We start from the raw sequence: 22942 nt of genomic DNA on the forward strand, positions 1-22942 counted from the left end.
CGTCCGGAGCCTGTCCTCCGCAACGGGAGAGGCCGCAGCAGAGGGAGGCCCGCATACCACAAAAAAAAAAAAAAAAAAAAAAAAAAAAAATTAAAATACCATCCTATTCTAATACTGCTTCTGGTGGCTGAGTTGCTTATTTCTCATTGATTATTGTCTTGTTGAGAAATTCCCATGGTTATTACTTTTTTTGATGTGTGTATATTGAGCGGTAAGTATAATAAGGTACTTGGTAAATAGTAGGTATCACTCACTAATGATTTGGGGAGGTAATCTATGCAGTTAGAACTTATCATCTCTTATAACTTTAGCTAAATTACCAGGGTTTTCCTATCTTGGATGTGTTAAGTTTTATCACAACTTGACTAGCACATTCTGGTCCACTTCCCCTGCTATCAGTTGTTAAGTATTTAAAGAATGTTGTTATTAGGCTAAGTGAAACATAGTTTAAATTTTCATATAAAAATGTATGTGAATACTTTTAATATTATCTAGTTAACAGTTGCTTGCTTCCTCTTAAATTAGGAAGTAAAAGAAGAAGATTGTATTACTCCAGAAGTAGTTTAGGGTTCAGTCTTCATCTGATTTTCCTCCAAATCCCAGCTGTTTACTTGGTTGCTCCTTGGGTATAAGTAATGACATAACTACTGTCCGTTATTCTCATGAGTTTAAACTGTATCTAATTTTATTACATCTTTAAAGCTTTGATACAAATATTGACAATTTGTTCTTCAATCAAAAAAGATGAGTTAAAATGCACAGTCCAGAATATTTATGGGGTCTTTTTTTGGTTGTTTAAAACCTAGTAGTAATCCTTGTCAGAACATTACTACCACAGAGAACTGTAAGACAGTAAGCTTATCTTAGTGAAATTTCAGTAACTTCATATGAAGAACAGTTTTTTTTCTAAATTTATATTTATTTATTTATTAATTTTTTGGCCGCGTTGGGTCTTTGTTGCTGCGCGCGGGCTTTCTCTAGTTGCGGCGAGCGGGGGCTACTCTTCGTTGCGGTGCGTGGGCTTCTCATTGCGGTGGCTTCTTTTGTTGCGGAGCACAGGCTCTAGGCGTGCGGGCTTCAGTAGTTGCGGCATGCGGGCTTCAGTAGTTGTGGCATGTGGGCTCTAGCGTGCAGGCTCAGTAGTTGTGGTGCACGGGCTTAGCTGCTCCGCAGCATGTGGGATCTTCCCGGAGCAGGGCTCGAACCCTTGTCCCCTGCATTGGCAGGCGGATTCTTAACCACTGCGCCACCAGGGACGTCCCCCTGAAGAACAGTTTTGTCGTGCAGTATAGAATGTATATCATCACCTGACAGATTTGTGCAAAATGTAGGAAACCCAATTTCTGCTTATAAATTACTTTTTGCTGTTTCTTTATTGATAAATCAAGAAGTATGATATTACCAGGCTTCCTTAAATCTTAAAAATGTGAAGTGCTCTTTGGTTTAAAATACTGATTATAATTGTAACATCATTTGGGTTCAGAACTCTTTTTTTAACTTAATGTCAGTATAAAATGTTATCAGTTACAATAAAATGCTTGGGCCAAGGATAAACAGCAGCAGATTTCCTTTTTGTAGCTTATTTTTGTTATATTAGTCAATAAACCTATGTTTTAAATCTGTGTCACAGTGTGGGAGGTCGGGCAGATGGGTTCAGAAAGAAGCATTCCCTTTTGAGGCAGTCATATGAAAGTAATTTTGAGATGAAAGTTGTTTACTAGTACGTGTTTTCTTCATTCCGAAATCGGGACATGATGGCAATAATGGTCTCATAAATGAAGTGAGAAAGGGAAGAAAGATAGTAATTGAGAGGTTTTATTCCTTTAGAAATTATCGTTTGTTTTGCTTGTTTTTTCTTTAATATTTGAAGCTGATAGACATCCATTTATTCTCAGTAGAGTTTAAAGTTTTGAATAAAAGTATAGAACATTTTGGGGAAGACAGTAGGTATAGTGATAGGAACATAGACTTTGTTTGATAAAATGTTTATTGAATGGGGACTTCCCTGGTGGCACAGTGGTTAAGAATCTGCCTGCCAATGCAAGGGACACGGGTTTGAGCCCTGGTCCGGGAGGATCCCACATGCCGCAGAGCAACTAAGCCCCTGAGCCACAACTACTGAGCCTGCGCTCTAGAGTCCCTGAGCCACAGCTACTGAGCCCGCGTGCCTAGAGCCCATGCTCCGCAACAAGAGAAGCCACCACGATGAGAAGCCCACGCACCACAAGGAAGAGTAGCCCCCGCTCGCCGAAATTAGGTGCCGCCAAAAATAAATAAATAAATTTTTAAAAAAAAGATTGCCACAATCAAGTTTAAAAAAATGTTTATTGAATGAATAACCAGGCACTGTGCTAGACACATACGAGGACAGGCACTTAACCTAGGCTTAAGGAACAGAGAGCGCTTTCCAGAAGTGACCGCAAAGAGTATGAGTAGGAGTTTGGTAAAAGAGATCTGTCAGGTTGAGTTGGACATTGAGTGTTCAGACCAGGGAATAAAATTCGTCCTGTGCCTTTAGACTGAGTGAGGTGTATACCTGAGGGGTGAGGAAGGGAAGCAAAAAGGGCCCGAGGGGAGAAGGTTGGGAGGGTTGTGGGCAGATCTTAAAGACCCTCATCTCAGGCCCCTGGGGAGCCACTGAAAACATATAAGAAGCATCATGATGAGATTTGCCTTTTGACTGTTCTCTGCAGCAGTGCTTCTGAGATTATCTCTGATGAAGGACCATTTTTTAAATGTTCTATACATAGCAGACTGATACTTTTATAAATTACAATAAAACATAAATTACTAGAAAAATGAAATTTAAAAAAGACAGCAAACAAGCCCATTTTAAAAACTAAATTGAACAAACATTAAAATTACTGTGTCAGGTTCCTCTATAAGTTTGTAAGTGTATACTCTCAAATTTTTTCTTTCCTATTCATGAACTAGTTATGCTTTGAGCACCTCTCCTGCGGAGGAGTAATCTCTGTTTGATCATGTACCCCCTCAGTACAGAATTCTAGAAACTCCCGTGTGTGTATTTACTTTTAAATCATATAATGTACTACTGTGCACTGTACACTGTAAACAAATACAGAGATACAAAGATATTGTATAAGCTATTTTAAATTAAAAATTTTTATTTTTACTAGTAAAAATATACTTTGCACCAAAATATTGTTTAGTGAGAGCAGTGTAGTTGAATATGCTTCATTACAGCTTTTCTTGGTTCATTCAATAAAACAAATAATTAGTATATTAAATCATCATATATATTTTAAATACATACAATTTCTGTTTGTCAATTATACTTCAATAAAGCTGGAAAAATTAAATAAAGAATAAATTATCTAGGCCCTCTTCCAGATGCTGCCAGACCATAATATATACAAAAATCCCTGCACACAGGGAGTCTTCTTTCTAGCGTAGGTTAACACTTTGTGATACGGGGATTCAAAGGCCTGGTTTTAGGGTTGAGTTTGTTTTATATTTGTTTTAATTGCTGTCATAGTTGAAATAAATGCCTTATAAAGTGTATAGATCAAAATGGGAGAATTATGTTGTTGGTTGTGTTTTCTTAATAATTGTCCTCAGTTTTCAATTTTATCCCACAGTTAATTAAAACAGATTTTTAATGCAGTATGTCTTGCTAATTTTCTTTTTCCCTGATGTCAGTAGTTCTTGAAACTCATCAAAATGTCTTCCCTTTTTTTGTGTGTGTATTTTTTTTTTTCTTTTTGGGGTACGCGGGCCTCTCACTGTTGTGGCCTCTCCCGTTGCGGAGCACAGGCTCCGGACACGCAGGCTCAGCGACCACGGCTCACGGGCCCAGCCGCTCCGCGGCATGTGGGATCTTCCCGGACCCGGGCACGAACCCGTGTCCCCTGCATCGGCAGGCGGACTCTCAACCACTGCGCCACCAGGGAAGCCCTGTGTGTGTATTTTTAATAAATGTTTTCAAAATCCAGTGAAACTGCAGTTTTAAACAGGTTAGGCATTAATTTTCAAATTGGTGTTCAGGTGAGATTATCTTTTTAAAGTGGGCACATTTACATTTATAACAGTAAAAGCTTGCTGACCCCTCGTGTATCCATTCACTAATACCACACTGTCTTAATTACTGTTGCTCTCTAATAAGTCTTCCTAGTCAGTTGAGTAGGAGTCAGCAAACATTTTCTTAAAGGCCAAACATTAAATGTTACAGGCTTTGCAGGCCAAATGGTCTGTTACAACGGGCGCACCTCAGCTATTGTAAATAGAAAGCAGCCCTAGACAATACATAAATAATTTGGAGTGACTGTGTCCCAGTAAAACTTTATTTACAGAAAGAGGCATTTTGCTGTGAACCTAAACTGCTCTAAAAAAATAAAGTCTATTAAAAAGAAACAAAGGCAGAAGAAACAGCATCACTTTTTTGTTCTTCCTGCCGAAGATGTGTAACCTGAATCTAATCATCAGGCAGCTCAATTAAGGGACGTACTACGAAATAATTGGCCAGTAATCTTCAAAACTGTCAAGTTCATGAAAGTCAAAGAAAGTCTGAGGAATTGTTCTAAACTGAAGGTGACCAAAGAGATGTGACAACTAAATGCAACACGTGATTTTAACCCAATGCAGAATCTTGGATAGGGTCTGAGGATTCTATGGTAGAAATGTGTTAATGCTTATTTCCCAATGTTGATGGCTATATTATGGTTTGTAGGAGACTGTCCTTGTTTGTTGGAAATAAGTGCAAAGGTGTTCAGGTGAGATTGAGTATCACTATCAACAGCTTACTCTCAAATGGCGCAGGGAAAAAATGTTTTTGTATTGAACTTGCAACTTTTCTATAAATTTGAGACTGTTTCAACATTTTAAAAAATATATATATATCATTAAAAGTAAATAAAATAGATTTGTTCCAGAAAAAAACAAACAGGCAGTCTAGTTTGACAACCTCCTACATACTTTGATGCTGTTTTGGATGTTCTTGGTGTTACTGTTTCCATACAAATTTTAAAATCAGTTTATCAATTTTCACAAAAAACCCTGCTTGGATTTTTATTGGAATTGCATTGACTCTATAGATAAATTTGGGGAGGATTGACATTTTTGCAGTAATGAGAGTTCCAGTGCATAAACATGACCTAAAGCAGTATTTAGGTCTTTAAATTTTCTTAGCAATGTTTTGTAGTTTTCTATGTAAAGTTCTTTGTGGTTGCCATCCTCTAAAATGCCCACCAGAGATTTTTGCCTCTTGGTATTCACACACACCCTCTTGTATATGGTTCTCTTTCACATTGAGTAAGGCTGACCAAATGACAGTGCGTGACTTCCAAGACTAGATCATAAAAGACACTGCAGCTTCAGCCTTGCTGTCTTGGGATCATCCATCAGGAGGAAGCCAGCTATCATATTATGAGGACATTCAGACAGCGCAGTGAAGAGGCCCAACTGGTGAGGAACTCTGAGGCCTCCCGCCAACAGCCTCGAGAGTGAGCCCTCTTGGGAGCAGAGCCTCCAGCTCTGTTTAAGCCTTCAGATAACTGCAGTCTGCCAGCATCCTGACTGCAACCTCGTGAGAGTCCCTGAGCCAGCACCACCTAGCTAAGCTAAGCTGCTCAAACGCTAAGATAATGAAGGTTTGTTATTTTAAGCCACTCAGTTTTAGAGTAATTTTTATGGAGCAATAGATAACTAGTATAGATATGTACATTGTTTTTTAATTTTTAAATTCTATGTAATCATCATTGTGTTTGTTTCCACTATTTTTGTGGTAAAATACACTAACATAACATTTGCCATCTTGACCATTTTTAAGTGTACAGTTTAGTGGTATTAAATACATTCACATTGTTGTGCAACCATCACCACGAACCATCCATCCTCATAACTCTTTACATCTTGTAAAACTGAAAGTGTGTATTCCTTAAACAATAACTCTCCATTCTCCCCTCCCCCTAGCCCCTGGTAACCACCATTCTACCTTCTGTGTTTATGATTTTGACTCTTCTAAGTATCTCATATAAGTGGAATCATACAGTATTTGTCTTTTTGTGACTAGCTTATTCCACTTAGCCCAGTGTCCTCAAGGTTCATCCATGTTGTAACAGACTGCAGAATTTCCTTGCTTTTAATGTTGAATATTATTCCATTGTACGTATATACCACATTTTGCTTATCCGTTCATCCATTGATGAACACTTGGGTTCCTTCCATTCTTTAGCTATTATGAACAATGCTGCTATGAACATGGGTGTACAGATACCTCTTTGAGACCCTGCTTTCTCTTTTTCTTTTTTTTTTTTTTTTTTTTTTGGCAGCGATGGCAGGGAGTAAGACCCTGCTTTCAATCCTTTGGGGTATATATACCCGCAAGTAGAATTGCTGGATCATATGCTAATTCTATTTTTAATTCTTTTAGGAACCACCATACTGTTTTCCATAGTAGCTGTGCCATTTTACATTCCTGAGAAGAGTGCACAGGGTTTCAATCTCTCCACATCCTCACCAACACTTGTTATTTTCTGTTTTTGTTTCTCGTTTTGGGGGAGGGGGGAGTGTAGTAGCAGCCATCCTAATAGGTATGAAGTTATTCAGTTATTCTTGAGCCCAGGTGGATGATGATACCATTCACTGAAATGAGGAACACAGGAGAAAGAACAGGTTATTTTAATCATTTTGAGTTTGGGTTCTCTTCGAATATCCACGTGGATACGAGCATCAGCAGTTGGAAGCAGAGGGCCTCTATTCTCATCTCTGCTCAGCTGGCTGATAGTCAGGGTGCATAACGCCTTGCTCAGTCTTGAGTCTTGTTTTTTGTAATCTATCTGATGCCTGCCTTATGGAATCATTTTGATAAATACCATAAAATACTAGAATACAGTAGGCATTCATCCACAAATTTTAGCATCTTTTCCTTTAAAAAATATGCAGGAATAGCTATTAGTTTATATTCAGAAATATAACTGAGTATTCCTATCATTAGCTTACGAGCAGATTCTTTCTCGTAGGAAATCTCCATAGCCTCTGCCCTTTTGGGACTTACCTGTGAATTCTGGAAATATCCTTCATAATGACCTATGACTCAGCTATAAAGATGATTTTTTTATAACTATACTAGAGGTAGAGTACAGCTAGTTGTCTGTCTAATCAAGATTCCTTCAGTTTCTGTGGCAATCTCAGATGTTGTGTCCTTGAACTAAAACTTGTGGCATATGGTACATGGGAAATAGTGTAGGTTTGGGGTTACATAGACCTATGTTTGAATTCTTGCTGAGCCATTTTATTAGCTGTGTGACCTTATACATGTGACATAACTTTTAGGGACTCATTTACATGGTCTTCTACAAAAATCTGAAAAGATGAAAATTCCTACTTACTTTCCATTGTTATTGTTGGAGACCAGAAGATAACTTTTTCCGTATCTAACATAACACCTTGGACATTTTAAGCCCTTAAATAAGTGTTTGTTTCACTTCTGTGTCACCGGCTTATCAGCTGGTATGAGACTTCTATAAAGCGTGATTTTTTTCCAGGAAGTCAAACTTGTACTTCCCTATCAACACACCTTTATGGAAGCTGTGGTCAGATCTCTGTGGGTTTGGGGAGCATCTGTCATCTCATAAGCCTCTGAAGTTATATGTAAAATTTTGGAAGTTTGTAGATTTTAAAGGGGTCCGAGACTTCTGGTTCAGTCGTCATTTTACAGATCTGAAAACCATGGTCTTCAGAGGTTAGTAAGTGTCAGAAAAACTAAAGTCTTTAGAGGCTAGTGTGCGGCAAAATCCAGATGCATTGACTCGTATCCCAGTCTTTCTGCTGTAAGTTGTCAGGGGCTTTGATTGTGTTTTACAAACACTATGAAAATGGAAATTGAGAAAAAAGTTAATATACACAATTTGTTTTGCTAATAAGTTTCCCATCAACTTTGAAAATGGTTTGTTTCTTGGTTTGGGGTGTTTTTTTTGTTTGTTTTGGGGGGGGTTTTGTTTTTGGTCTCTTTTCACAGTTAACTCATTCATTCAACAAATATTTCTTAAGGACTTACGATGTGTGAGGTACTAAGTTAATGGAGATGTAACAGTAAACAAAGAAAAATTCCCTGTCCTCATGGATCTTATATTCTACAGAGGGGAGTCCTAATGGATATGAGGGAGTGAGCCACGTGTTTATCTTCTAGTAGAAGGAATGGCAAGATAATTTAGGACCTTATCGACCATTGTAAGAATTTTATTCCGAGTAACATGAGGAGTATTCTCAGGAGTGGATATATTTTCAGGGTAGAGCCTACAAATTTGCCAGCAGATCAGATGTGGCCTGTGAAAGAGGAGTCGAATGATTCCAATGGTTCTGGTCTGAGCAACTCGAAGAATGGGTTGCCATTTACTGATAAAGAGGGGAAAAAAAAAGTGATCAAGGTACCTTGGAAGTCGAAAAAAAATTTATTTTAAGAAAGAGGGAGTGATCATCTGGGTCAGCTGCTTCTGCTAAGTGAAGTATAAGGAAGTTTGAGAATTGATGGTTTTGCATTTAGTGATTTGAAGATCATTGGCGACCTTAACAAAAGCCTGATAAGAGCAGGCTTAGGAGAGGAAAGAAGCAGAATTCGATACAGGGAGCTCAAGAAATGGAAGCAGGGTTGAGAATTTTTGTTTTGTTTTTTAAGATAGGAGAATAACATGTTTGCATCCAGTAGAGAGGGACAAATTGATGCATGGAAGGGTGGGGGATTTCTGGAACAGTATCTGTTGAGTCAGCTAGAGGGAATGGGATATACTGCACGAGCTTACTAGGGTCTTGATCAGCTTCATTTATAGCAGGGGTTGGCAAGCCACAGTTCTGGAGCCAAATTCAGTCTACTTCCTGTTTTTGAAATAAAGTTTTATTGGAACACAGCCACGCCCAATTATTTAGATATTGTCTATGGCTGCTTTCAAACTACAGCAGCAGGGTTGAGTAGTTGCTCCAGAGAAGCCTAGAATATTTACTATCTGGCTCTTTACAGGAGTTTGCTGACCCTAGCTTTACAATAACTGAAAGAGAAGATGGGATGAAATATGAGTGGGAGGGGGGAAGAAGTAGAAGGCACATCTAAGGAACTGAACATTTTGCAAAGGTATTCAAATACCTTTTCTCATTTGGGTCAGACCAAGAAGGAAATCAGAACCTTGAATTTGAGCAAAATGAATTATAGCCTAGGTGCTTTTTCTTTCCCTAAGGTAGGTTCTTAAAAGGGCTCTAGTCTCCAAAGCTGTAAGCTGTATATAGTCAGCTATTGCTGTGTTACAAATGACTGCAACCTTAAATCAGCAGACATTTATTATCTCACCGTTTCTGTGGGACAGCAATCAGAAGTAGCTTAGCTGTATGGTTCTGACTCAGAGTCTGTCATGAGGCTGTGATCAAGGTGTCAGTCAGAACTGCGGGCACCTGAGGCTTGTCTAGGTCTAGAGGGCCAGCTTCCTATCCTGCTTGCAAGGTTGTTGGTAGGCGGCTTCAGTTCCTTGCCACGTGGGCTTCTCACATAGGACTGCTCACAGCATGGTTTTCCATGTAGACAGTAATGAGAGCGTCTGTCGAGGATGCAGTTCTCAGTCTTTTATTTACCTCTTCTAGGGAGGGACAGGCCTTTATTTCTGCTGATGACATTGATCACACAGATCAAGGCTGCTACAATACAGGAAGACAACATGGGGGTGTGAATATGGGGGGAGGGGGCTGTTGGGGCTCAGCCTGGAGGCTGACTACCGCAGACCCACTTGAGTGTCTACAGAATCCTGCGCGTTACGCTGTGTACCTCCAACTGGGCTGCGTGTGACCAATGTCTTCACGATTGCCCACAGCAGTTTTCAACAGTTTGATTCTATTAAAGCCCATCCACACTGTTTTAAATATTTTTCCTTTTTTACTAAGCTTTTCATTTCTGATTACAAGAGTAACCTTCATAGTAAAATACTATGAATAGAGATAAATGAAAAGCCCTGGAAATTAATTTTTCATGTTCCCCCGTTTAGGTTACTCTTATTCAATTATTTTGCTATTTAATGTTTTTCCTGTTTGTACTAGTTCATATCTGTTTAAAAAGCTCATACATAAATACTGTGTGTAAGCTACTTCGCATATTTTGTGAACATTTTTCAGTGTCATGCAGTACTCAGTGTCACTTTTTAATGATTGCTTTGTAATTCCATTATATGGTTATTCATAATTTAATCCTTCATTTTTTATTATTATGGATGTGACAGTAACTATCCTTGTCATTAATTCTCTATGACAACCATGGTTATGTTAACCATTTTTTAAAACAAATATCGGTTTTTACTAATAATTCACACAAAAAAAACCCAGCAAAAGCAATAACTGTAGGTATAGCTTTATAGCATTTATATTAGTTTTTAACTAGAACCACGGTGGGGCTTCTGTACTGAGGGGTCCATGGACTTTATCGGGTTCTCAAAGTGGACTGGGATATTTATGTCCCTGGTTAATTTGTGAAAATAGTTCAGTCACTATAAACATAGCTTACATAAATAAACTTACTGGGCTGGGTATAAGAACAGAGCACGTCTAATACATATATAACCTTTTAATACATACATACGGTAAGAAGCAAAAAGTTTTGTAGAGATTTGCAACTTGCTATAGTGATTTTAGTAAATGACCTTATTATCAGAAGATTAAATTTCTTTGTAGTCAAATGTTGTATAACATTGACATGGTCGTATTAATTTATTCAGAAAATTGCATGAGGTATCAGCTCAGCTCAGCAGAATTATCTCTGACAACTCCATTTTATTTTTTTCAGGGTTTCTTTTTCAACATTAGTCTCGTAAAAGTTAACTTAGCCTCTGAGACCAGTGTTCAATTTGTCCATAATGCATAATACATTGTAATTCCAGGTAATACAACAAAGCGTTATCAGATGTGGGAGCAGTCTGCCTGTCTCCTTTGCTGTCTCTCCTTTCTCTGCCCATCCCCTCAATCAACAATTCTTAACTGGGGTTCCTATTCTTCTTCCAGGAATGCCTCAGAATTTTATCAATACTGATTACCTGTTCTCCAAAGTCATTTTCAAGAGTTTAATTTCTTTTTCAAATGTGTATGTATATACTAGTTATCTGCTAGATCCTGTGCTAAATGGTGGGATTATAGAATTGGGGGAGGGGGGAAGCTCTTTGCTACTGAAAAGCTCCCAGTAATTAATGTGATGAGAAGCACTGGAAGAAGTTTTGTCCAAAATGCTCTGGAACCAACGAGGAGTTACCCACCCAGGCCTGGATAGCAGTCGGAAGGCTGGGAACGCTACACAGAAGAGGTTCTGTTTAGGGACTTCCCTGGTGGTCCAATGGTTAAGACTCTGTGCTTCCAATGCAGGAGACGCGGTTTTGATCCCTGGTCAGTGGAACATGCAGAGTGGTGAGGCCCAAAAAAAAAAAAAACAAAACAAAGAAAGGTTATGTTTAGGTAGCATTCTTTCCTTACACATTTACATCACCCTATTAAGCCAAAATGTTTTAACTGAAGACGTTTTTATTGAGTTGTGTGGATCTAGAACCTCTTTCACCATTGATTTAATATGATATCAAATATGATTAAATCGGTCATCCTAGAAGTAGCTGAAATGTGTATTTATAGATTAAGAAGGAATTTAAATTTAATCAGCTCAGTCTCCACCACCTCCCTTTCTTTCTCTGTTTCAGTTCTTTGATGGGAGCTTACAGACAGTTCATTTCATGTTTGAGATCCTGCCAGTGAGCCAAAATCGTCTTCCTTTCTCTTTTCCTCAGTAATTTTAGTCTTAAATTCTAAAAATTTTCTCCCAGTCTGTGGCTTACCTTCCATTTTCTTTTTGACAGGGAAATTTTTTAAAAATTATTAACTTAATCCATTTGATGTATTTCAAAAGGCGCAATATTTTTCTTCATTTATCGGTGGAAGAAGTTAGAAATTAACTAAAAAAATCATCAAATGGCAAACAGATTTTCTTGAAAGTCACATAGAGAATGCATCCTAGAAAAGAGGCTAGTCAAGTTCCACCAATTTTCGTGAGTCTCATCAAATATTGGACCTACTCGAGGGCAGGGAGAAGAGGCAACTTTCAAAAAGGACAGGGTTACATACAACATTTCCTATACTTCTTCCTAAGAGCACCAGGTGGAGAACACGTTTTCTAAACTAGATCTAGGATGTGGAATGTGGAATCCATCTGTCCTCCCCTTAAAGGCTGTCCAATCGTTTAAAAAGAAAAAAAAAAAAACAAAAGACTAAAAACAAACCCTATACTCCTCCCTCCCCGCAAAAACAAGAAAAGGAAAAACCCCCACTACTCTCCAGAGCAGAACCAGCTTCAGCAATCCAGATTAGTCTGTTACAGTCATCACAAGCATGCCTTGCTTTTAAACACATAAGAAAAAAATTTAAACAACAGAAAACTAGTACTGATCCAAACTACCCAGACAGATAAAAAACAAAAAACCTAGTACTTGATGTAGTTCAATTTAGTACCAGTTCTTCTGGATTTTGCTTCTGGTATTATATCTAAGAAAATTGTCTAACTCAAGATCATATGCCTAACTCTATGCTTTCTTCTTGAAGTTTTGTAGTTTTAGGTTTTATATATAGGAATGGTCCATTTTGACTTAATTTTTGTATATGGTGGAAGATATGGATCTAAGTTCATTTTTTTGGCATATGGATATCTAGTTGTCCCAGTATCATTGTTGACTGTTCTTTCTTTTCTGCATTGCCTTTTGCACCTTTGTCAACAGGTGTCAAAAACTAAATTCACATGTCCATCAGCAGGTGAATGGATAAACAGAGTGTAGTGTATCCATACAATGGAATACTGTGTAACAATGCAAGAAATGAGCTGTTGATACAACAGCAACAGGGATGCATCTCAACATTATGCTGAGAAAGGAGCCAGATAGAGTACATATTACATAATTCTAGAAACTCTAGAAAATGCTAACTTGTTTATAGTTACAGAAAGCAGATTGATGTATTGGCGGGGAAGTGGAAGAGAGGGGACTATAATGGGGCGGACTTCTGAATACGTGCGGTTTATTATGTTATACCTCAAAGCTGTTACAAATAAAAGTCTAAAAAGTATATAGACTAACACAGTAGTTAGATAAACTTTTGATAGCCAGAGTTTTTCTTTTCCCATTTCTTAATCTTTTCTTCATGCTGTAACTGCAGTTTATTATTCCTATTTGAAAAAAGATATGTGGGTCTGAACATAGCATCCAGAAAATGTTGTGATGACTGTAAACTTATTTCAACCATACCTTTTATTTCTATATTCAAGTCATTAATATGTCATGCCAGTCCCTATAGAGTCTATTAACCTTCCTTGGTACCACGTTGTTCAACTACCTACAAATCCACTTTACCTGTTATCATTTACTCCAAACTTCCCCAAATTGTCTACACGTATTTCGTTAGTAGAATTTGAAAAATGCATCAGGATTGAGGTATATAAGGTTTAAGGGACAAGCGTAGTAAAGGGGCAGATAACATAGGTAGACAGTATTAAGGAATTTAAATTTCAACCCAAGAGCAATATGGAGTCTGAAGAATTTTAAGTAAGCCATGTCAAACTGATTTTACTTTCGTATTGTGATAGGTGGTGCTTATATAAAAGGCAGGCAGTGTTAATAGTAAGGGGGTTTGTGTCAGTCCCTTTGGTATTTTAGTTCGTGTGTATGTAGCTTTGGGGGGGCATGGCAAGATCAAAACCTCTATTCTGATATCTTAAATTTGTTCTCATGCTTTGTACATTATAATTGCATCCTGTCAACCAAAATATAACTAGCCATTCAGAGTTCAGAGCTACTTGAATTTTCTTGCTTCTGACTATTTCTTGGCTTTATGAGAACGACAACTATATTTAGGCCTAAGAATTTAGTCTGCTGGAATTAAACAAATACAGGCCTCATCTGTTCATGCTGGCTGTTTCTCAATAAGAAATCTTATAAAATAGCATGTAAGGGCTTCCCTGGTGCCGCAGTGGTTGAGAGTCCGCCTGCCGATGCAGGGGACACGGGTTCGTGCCCCGGTCCGGGAAGACCCCACATGCCGCGGAGCGGCTGGGCCCGTGAGCCGTGGCCGCTGAGTCTGCGCTTCCGGAGCCTGTGCTCCGCAAGGGGAGAGGCCACAGCGGTGAGAGGCCCGTGTACCGCAAAAAAAAAAAAAAAAAAAAAATAGCATGTAAGAGCTTTAATTTTTTTTTTTTTTTCCTTTCAAACCTTTAGAGTTAAGTAAGGTTCACTGATTTGGTTAGTTATAACCATAACTGTATAACCTCTGTGAGGCCACTACTGATTCTTGATGACAGCAAGAACCCAAAAAGGAAAAAAGGTGATTTATGAATGCTTTGTTGTTACAGAGAGTCTGTTGTAACAGGTCTCTTTGTCTTCATTCAGCACCTGTCACTGCGTAACCAAGACCACGTTTTTGAACACCTGGCGTAACATAAAACTACTAGATCACGTTGAAGCCAGTCCCTCAGGAGGTTAGTTAAACTGACTCCATTAGTTGAACGGCCCTCCAGTATGGTGGGTTGGTGGGTTTGGAGACCGACAAGTGGGTACCAGTTACTAAGGAGAGCAAACATGCTCAGCCCATCCCTTGAACTGAACCCCGGACCTGCCGATGCAGGGGACACGGGTTCGTGCCCCGGTCCGGGAAGATCCCACATGCCGCGGAGCGGCTGGGCCCGTGAGCCGTGGCCGCTGAGTCTGCGCTTCCGGAGCCTGTGCTCCGCAAGGGGAGAGGCCACAGCGGTGAGAGGCCCGTGTACCGCAAAAAAAAAAAAAAAAAAAAAATAGCATGTAAGAGCTTTAATTTTTTTTTTTTTTTCCTTTCAAACCTTTAGAGTTAAGTAAGGTTCACTGATTTGGTTAGTTATAACCATAACTGTATAACCTCTGTGAGGCCACTACTGATTCTTGATGACAGCAAGAACCCAAAAAGGAAAAAAGGTGATTTATGAATGCTTTGTTGTTACAGAGAGTCTGTTGTAACAGGTCTCTTTGTCTTCATTCAGCACCTGTCACTGCGTAACCAAGACCACGTTTTTGAACACCTGGCGTAACATAAAACTACTAGATCACGTTGAAGCCAGTCCCTCAGGAGGTTAGTTAAACTGACTCCATTAGTTGAACGGCCCTCCAGTATGGTGGGTTGGTGGGTTTGGAGACCGACAAGTGGGTACCAGTTACTAAGGAGAGCAAACATGCTCAGCCCATCCCTTGAACTGAACCCCGGATTTGGGGATAGAGCAAAACAGAGCGAATAAGGGGTATTTGCTTCAAAAGTCATTTGCGAGTACACAGTGATTTCACATCTGGTCTAACTACAGTGGCACAGATACGTAGAATCTGCTGGATCATACCATCCTGGGTCAGTTCCAGTTTTAACTCTACCACAAGTTTCTGCTGAATTTCTGGCAAATGACTTAACTCTTCTCAAGCCCTTGTTTCCTCATCTGAAAAATAAGAGGGCTGGGTTATTATTAAGACTTCTTTTGTGGTTCTTCAGTTGCATTATATTTACCTGACTTTAAAAAATATCTTTCAGTATAACTTTTAGGTGAAAATGAAAGTAACTTGTTAAAATCATATCACACGTAAAATTGGAAGAAATAGACTAGTATACCAAAGGATATTGTATTGGATGAGGTCTCCAGGAAAATCTCACTTTCTCTAGGGCCTGGACCTTCCAAGTGTTCTCTCTTTGATCCTGAAGTTGTCCTCTATATTAGCTGAAGCCTGTAAACTTAAATGATATTGAGATATTACAACTGTGCTTCTAACCACTGGTTTGAATTTAGGTGTGCATGTTTAATGTTTTAATTTTAAATGTATGATTGGGTGTTTAGTGTTACAGTTTGAAGAGATTGGAGGTTTCCTTGTGCATGGGGCTGCTGCCCAGCCTACGATTCCTGACCATTCCTGACAAGCCATGACTGTACTCAAAAAACTCCTTAAAGAGAGAGCGCACTCCCTTTCTCTCCCCCGCAACCCCCAACACCTCCCCCCCTCAGAGGAATAGGACTTGCGTTCTAGTCCGTTTTCCTGCAGTTAAAGACTTGTTGGAAATTACTGAGAAGGGTGGTCCCTTCCTTGACCACATAAATTGCTAAATGCGGAACTTGCTTTAAATTAACGTTCTCCAGTCTCTTCTCCTGCCACCATCAATCCATCTGTAACCCCCAGTGGTCTTTATCCCAAGCATGACAATAATTTGCCCTATGGCATCACCCCTGATTCAGCTCCTCCTCTTTCTCAGCTGCCTCTCTGTCCCCCTCACCTCCCCATACAGAGTCTAGGTTTATTGCTGCCCACCTGTTGCCTGGTGTTATCAGACTTTCAACAACAGGTATAAAGAACTTAGTGCCTGGTACAAAGTCATACAGCATTCAGTAAGTGTTCTCTGTTTTTAATCCTTGGCCACTTTCTATTAGGTGTATCATATGAAATTGCTTTTTTTGTATGTAAAAAAGGAAATCTCATGTTGGCAGTTTGATATGGTTCAACTTTATAGATATACATACAGAGTGATGATTCCTAACCAGGATGCAATTAGAATTATCTAGGCAGCTTTTTACAAAATACATAGACACTGTCCCCGTCTTAGACCAGTGAATCGGAATTCCTACTTAAAACCACCCGTGGAGAGGATCTTCCCTTCAGGTCATTTTTCTTTTACCGTAGAAGTTTTGTTTTGTTTTGTTTTGTTTTTAATACAGACTTGTACGTTTTCTATATAGTCCGTTGTCTGGTCATGAACTGAAACTTTAGTTTTATGACTCTACAAATTACTGTCATTTTTAACTTTAAGATGTGATCAAATCTCAAATTAAGATTTATCAGTACTCAATCTTGGGAAGAAAAATCTAGGTGCTACAAGATGTTTTCATGATTGTTAGGGAACTCCAAAGTCTTTTTTTTCCTCTCCTAGTTTGTAACTTCACATTATCTTTCACATAACTTAAACTTAGAATTTTGTACTTTTTAAATACACTTTTGCCTTTTCATGAAGAAGAGAATGAACAGTAGTAAGCTGGCTACAGTTCAGTATTAACTTACCCTGACTCATGACTCACAATGCAGCTTACCTACATGATTCATAATTTTAATGTAGCCGAGAGAAGATGGGAGCAGTTTCTTTGAACAGTAGCTATCTCCCTTTGCTGATGTTAACTTGTGTGTTGTGCTTTTATTATTAACCAGTGTTTTGAAATCTCTGGGTAAGTAGGTGCTAGATAAGCCCAAAATTATGAGCAGAATTTTTCGCTTCATTCATTGGCAGCCATAGACAAGAATATTAAAACCCAGAAAAGAAAATTCAGAGCTATTTTTCTTCCTCCCGCTATCACCGTCTCTCTAATTTGCATTCCCTACACATGAAATGTGCTTGCTTTAGTGGCACATATACTTTTTTAAAACACAGAGAAGTTTAGTGTGGCTCCTGTACAAGAATGGCTCTCAAATCTGTGTGTGAAGCATTTCTTTAGGAGTACGTATATACACGAATAGCGGGCAGCCTCTGGTGTCTAACTTAGAAAGATTTTTATCAGGAGGGAGTATTGAATTTTTCTGATGCCTTTTTCTTTTCTCTTTTGCTGATTATATGGCTTTTCTCATTGGGCCTAATCATGTGATTATATTATTTTATAGCATTCTTAATATTAAGTTATTACTGTATTCCTGGGATAAAACACATTTAACTCTAATGAATTATTCTTTTATTAGGAAGTAAAATTCAGGTGTTTGTATATTATGAAATTTCTGTGTTCATAAATGCACTTATAATGTGGCTTCTTTTGGTATGACTATTGCTCTTTCAGTACCACTGACTTTTTTTTTTAACTTTTTATTTTATGTTGGAGTACAGTTGATTAACAGTGTTGTGTTAGTTTCAGGTGTACAGCAGAGTGATTCAGTTATACATATGAAATTTCTGTGTTCATAAATGCACTTATAATGTGGCTTCTTTTGGTATGACTATTGCTCTTTCAGTACCACTGACTTTTTTTTTTAACTTTTTATTTTATGTTGGAGTACAGTTGATTAACAGTGTTGTGTTAGTTTCAGGTGTACAGCAGAGTGATTCAGTTATACATATACATGTATCTATTCTTTTTTCAAATTCTTTTCCCATTTAGGTTGTTATTACCCAAATAAAATGATTTGTGTAGTCTTTCTGTGCCACCCTTGAGAATTATCTTTTTATGTTTAAAAGAAATTGCGTCTAAAGCCATCTGTGCCCTAAGCCTTGTAAAAAAGCTCATTCTTAACCATTTTCTTCCATAGTGGTAGTAAAGTTTAGGTGGTAAACGCTTAGGATCTGGATTTTTAAAAATCCTGGCTCCACATCAGCGGTGTGATTTGGGGCACCTTTTAAAAAGCTCTGTGTGGCTCAATTTTTTCACCTGTGTGTGTGGATAATAGTTATAAAGAAGCTTTGAGAGTTTCATGAGATAATCAGTAGTTGAAAAAGTATCTCAATAAATGAAAATATTGTTTATTTTCCTCCAATGTTGTTGTCCCATCTCCAGGTATTATGATTTTTTAAATCTCCTTTTTCCTCTTCTTTTCTGCTCTCCTTGGAATTTTTCTCCAGTTTCTTGAACCATATGACTGGTTGAATGCTTTGTATAAGATAGTCCTCGAAGAAGATAAAAAATATTAACAGTGGATGATAGGACGACACCTCTTCTCTTTTCTCTCCACATTATATACGATGAGCACATGTTACTTTTAGGATCATGAAAAATTGTTGAGCGGGGAGGGAGCGCAAGTCCCATGCACGCGTGTGTGTGTGCTGCACGCGTGCATATGGCATGCTGCTCAACACTAACCGTGAGATTAGGGCTGTTCAGCAGCATTCGGCACAGCCCTTGGAAGTGAACCCGTGGTAAACAAGTTTGCAATGGAGAATTTAACTGATAATATTCAAGTTGTCATTACATGTAAGTTCAGATAGTATATTCATTGTCAGAGGAGGTTTTTAATTTCAAATGATATTTTCTGTATATTTGCTATGCCATACTTAACAGTGAGCATCTTACAGTACATACCAAGAGGTTGACCTGACTGGAGTGGTATGGGGTGCCACGCATAGCAAGTCAGAGTTTCAGAGGTTACTAGTTTATATTTTCTTTCTTTCTGGTTTTTCAGCAGCTCCTTGTTATTCCTTTAAAAAGAATTGGCTGTTCAGCCACAATTCCACAAAGTAGAAACTCAGCAGGTCGTCTATGAAAGAGCTGTAGTAAAGCTTAATTGGTACAAAGGGAATTTTTCTTTCTTGCTGTGGAGTTAAACTTTAGCCTTAAATTCCTGGTTCGTTAAAATGGTTTCAGTGCGTAATCTGCAGGGCCCTGACTGATCAATATGTTCCCTTATAAACTGAGTTTTAGCTAACCCGTCCCAATGCTGTAAAGAAAACATCGAAGATAAATCGTTTCAACCCTCCTCTATAGCAGCGAACACCACTGGCTCTCCTTTCTCTTCTCTCCTACTTGTGCCTCGCTCTTAACTCCTTTTTATGCCAGATATTGCCTAGTCCTGGCTGCTTCCGTATTTGTGATTCTTTCGTCACCCGTATCGGTGGGGACAGAAGAAAGTTGCCTGTCATTTCAGTAAACAAAGATTGCCATCCTGGTAGACAGTGACAGTTGCCCGCCATCAAGCTGTCAGCCGCTGCGGCCACCCCGACGGTGCGCCCTGAGAGGAATTCAGGGCGGAGAAAAACACGATACTGGCCCTGGATAGCTAAGGTGCATATCTAAGGAATAATTTCAGTGAGCCCAGACTCTTGCATCTTCCCATGCATAGAAAAGCACAAAATCATTAACTTGAGATGTCTGGTTTTTGTGATTAGCAGTTGTTGTTGTTTCCCCCGCCCCCAGCAAGAACTCCTGTATATCCTCCCTTGCCTCTTTGGAACAGTTCCTCAGAGCTATCTAAGAGGCTGTCTCCTGGGCTGTCATCCTCAGGAAGGTCCCCAAATAAAACATAACATGCAACTTTAAGGTTGTGCATTTTCCTTCCGTTGACATCAGGAAACGGATTTATTCTCATAACTGGTACTGAATAAATTGTATTCTTTAAAACTCAGGCTGTTCTTTTTAATTGAAGTATAGTTGCTGTACAGTATTAAATAAGTTACAAGTATACAGTGTAGTGATTCACAATTTTTAAAGGTCATACTCCATTTATAGTTATTCTAAAATACTGACTATATTCCCCGTGTTGTACAGTATGTCCTTATAGCTTACTTTATACCTAATAGTTTTATCTCTTATTCCCCTACCCCTGTATTACCCCTTCCCCCTTCCCTCTCCCCACTGGTAACCACTAGTTTGTTCTCTGTATCTGTGAGTCTGCTTCTTTTTGTTATATGCGCTTTGAAATTAAGACAATATATGTGTATACATGTGTGTAGATGTATTTAAGGCTTTAAAATATGCACTTTGAACCTAAAAAGTAATGTGAGTCCTGAAATTGCGTAGAGCCCCAAGCTACCGTCTCTGGTGTTCTTCGGGTAGGAGAATGTATCTCGGGGAATTTTACTTTCTTTTTTTTATTATCGGCAGTTTTTTGCATTTTTTTTTTTTTTTTTTACAGTATTTATCTTTCTCTGTCTGACTTCACTTAGCATAATGCTCCCCACGTCCATCCATGTTGCTGCAATGGCAAGATTTCGTTCTTTTTTATGGCTGGGTAATATTCCAGTGTGTGTGTAGGTTGCTTCTGTATCTTGGCGATTGTAAATAATGTTGCTATGAACATTGGGGTGCGTGTATCTTTTCAAATCAGTGTTTTTGTTTTTATTTGGATATATACCCAGGAGTGGAATTGTTTGGTCGTATGGTAGTTCTATTTTTAGTTTTTTGAGAAACCTTTGTAATGTTTTCCATAGTAGCTGCACCAGTTTACATCCTCACCAACAAGGTACAAGGGTTTCCTTTTCTCCACATCCTCACTAACATTTATTTGTTGTCTTTTTCATGACGGCCATTCTAACAGGTGTGAGGTGATGTCATTATGGTTTTGATTTGCATTTCCTTGATGATTAGCGATGTCAGGCATCTTTTCATGTGCATGTTGGCCATCTGCATTTCCTCTTTGGGAAAATGTCTATTCAGTTCTTCTCATTTTTTAAATTGGGTTGTTTGCTTTTTTTGATGTTGAGTTGTATGAGCTGTTTATATTGAGCTGTATGAGCTATTTATATATATTGGATATTAATCCCTTGTCGGTCATATCATTTGCAAATATTTTCTCCTATTCAGTAGGTTGTCTTTTCATTTTGTCAGTGGTTTCCTTTGCTGTGCAAAAAAGCTGAGGCTAATTTTAATTAGATCTCTGTAATAGAGGTTTTCATAGTTTCTAAATCTGAAATATTTTGGCATTCCAAATCAAGTCAGCTCTGGATTTTAACTCATCTATGGGGAAAGCCAATAGACTAAATTAATGTGTCCTACTCCTCTGTAGCCCCGACTCCCTGTGAAATGACAGAGAGGAAAAAAATTTAGAGGCGGAAATTTGTAAATCCATAACTGAGAATGGGAACAGATGGAGTGACCATCAGCAAAGCAGACACTTCCAGGTTCCAGAAGACAGAAAACAGATGGCGTTGATGGCTGAACCAGGGTGGAGGAAGCCCCAGCCCAGCAAACCCATGAGGGAAACTGCACGTGGAATCTGTTTTTCCCCTTAGAGTCCTGAAGAGACTCTAAGCTTGAGTCAGCAGCAGAGAGCAGAAGAGATGATAGAACGTGGTAGTAATTAAAGGAGGGTATATCAAGAGCTAATTGGATATGCTACCCACTCACTCAGCCCATACAAAGATTACACTACATTGGTTACCATGCTAATTTTGGAAATCTACTTTCCAAACAACCTTGTTTTTAAACTCTCAGCCTGAGGAGGACTAGGCGTTCTAATGCAAGAGTTCGTGTTCCAGGGAATACTCTCCTTATTTTGATATTTGGAGAAAGATCCTACCTTGTCAACGTGTTCCTGGCCCATGAACCCTGAAGTAAAGCCCATCCACTACAATGCCAGTGAACATAGTCTGTTACCTCTGCTGATCTGTCATGGGAAGTAGATCTACCCAGCAACAGAAGACACCCGCTACAGTGGACTGGGAAAGCAGGAGGAAAGAAAGCCTAGCCAATGGTGACATGAAAGTGTAAAAAGTATAATATGAGATACTATTGCCAGATTAGTAAAGGATGTGAATTAACAATTCTCAAAATAAACAAATACATGGAAAAAGTGGTCACCCTCATCATGTAATCAAAGACGTAATTAGAAAAAATGAGATCTTTTTCCCAATATATAATTAGCAGAGTTTTTAAAAGAATGCCCATTGCTAATAGGAATGTTGTGAACAGTTGTATAGCACTTTTGAAAAGCATTGGACAATATGTCTAATAAACCTTAAACAATCCGTTCATTCATTACAATTCCTTTAAATCTACCTCATGAAAAGCATTTTAAATATAGAAACAGATGGTTATCCATTTAGAATTTAGAAGAACGCCAAACAGCTATGATGTCTTCTATTACAAGAGTTGGTAAATAGACTGCTCTACATCTACAGGATGATTAAAGTTAAATTAAAAAATAAAACTTGAAGCTATGTAGTCAACAAAACAACATAGAAAAAGCGAGTGTGACTTAAGTGGAAAGGGATGCTGGAGGCAGACTTGCGTGTTACAACTTAATACCGTCCTCCCCCACATCTCTGTTACTTTGTTGTAAGATCTCAAAGTCAGGGATTTTGACTTGCTCATCTGTGTACCCCCTTCCCCCCACCCAATGCCTAGCACAGTATCTGACTCTTAATAAATATATGTTGACTCAGAATATGGGCGTAAGAAACAGAAACAGAAAGGAAATCCAAAAGCAACCCAAAAGATCAGGGAAGCCACTATACAAAGAGAGAGCTAACTTAA

At 38.6% G+C, this 22942-nt stretch overlaps 1 protein-coding gene across 5 annotated transcripts in view; it reads left to right on the top strand.

Moving 5' to 3' along the window:
• The window catches only part of RALA (RAS like proto-oncogene A), a 75803-nt gene that overhangs the window by 18904 nt on the left and 33957 nt on the right, over nucleotides 1-22942 (top strand). Inside the window, exon 1 of one of the 5 annotated variants that reach the window (XM_024115109.2) lies at nucleotides 15021-15105. The exons of 3 other annotated variants lie outside the window; for them this stretch is intronic. The gene's annotated coding sequence lies outside the window, so the exon portion shown is untranslated. Of the gene's footprint in view, nucleotides 1-15020; nucleotides 15106-22942 lie in introns of those variants that run through there. One more of the 5 variants, XM_024115105.2, reaches the window with a different exon arrangement.

This window comes from Physeter macrocephalus, chromosome 5, assembly GCF_002837175.3.
Source record: "Physeter macrocephalus isolate SW-GA chromosome 5, ASM283717v5, whole genome shotgun sequence".
Taxonomy (NCBI): domain Eukaryota; kingdom Metazoa; phylum Chordata; class Mammalia; order Artiodactyla; family Physeteridae; genus Physeter; species Physeter macrocephalus.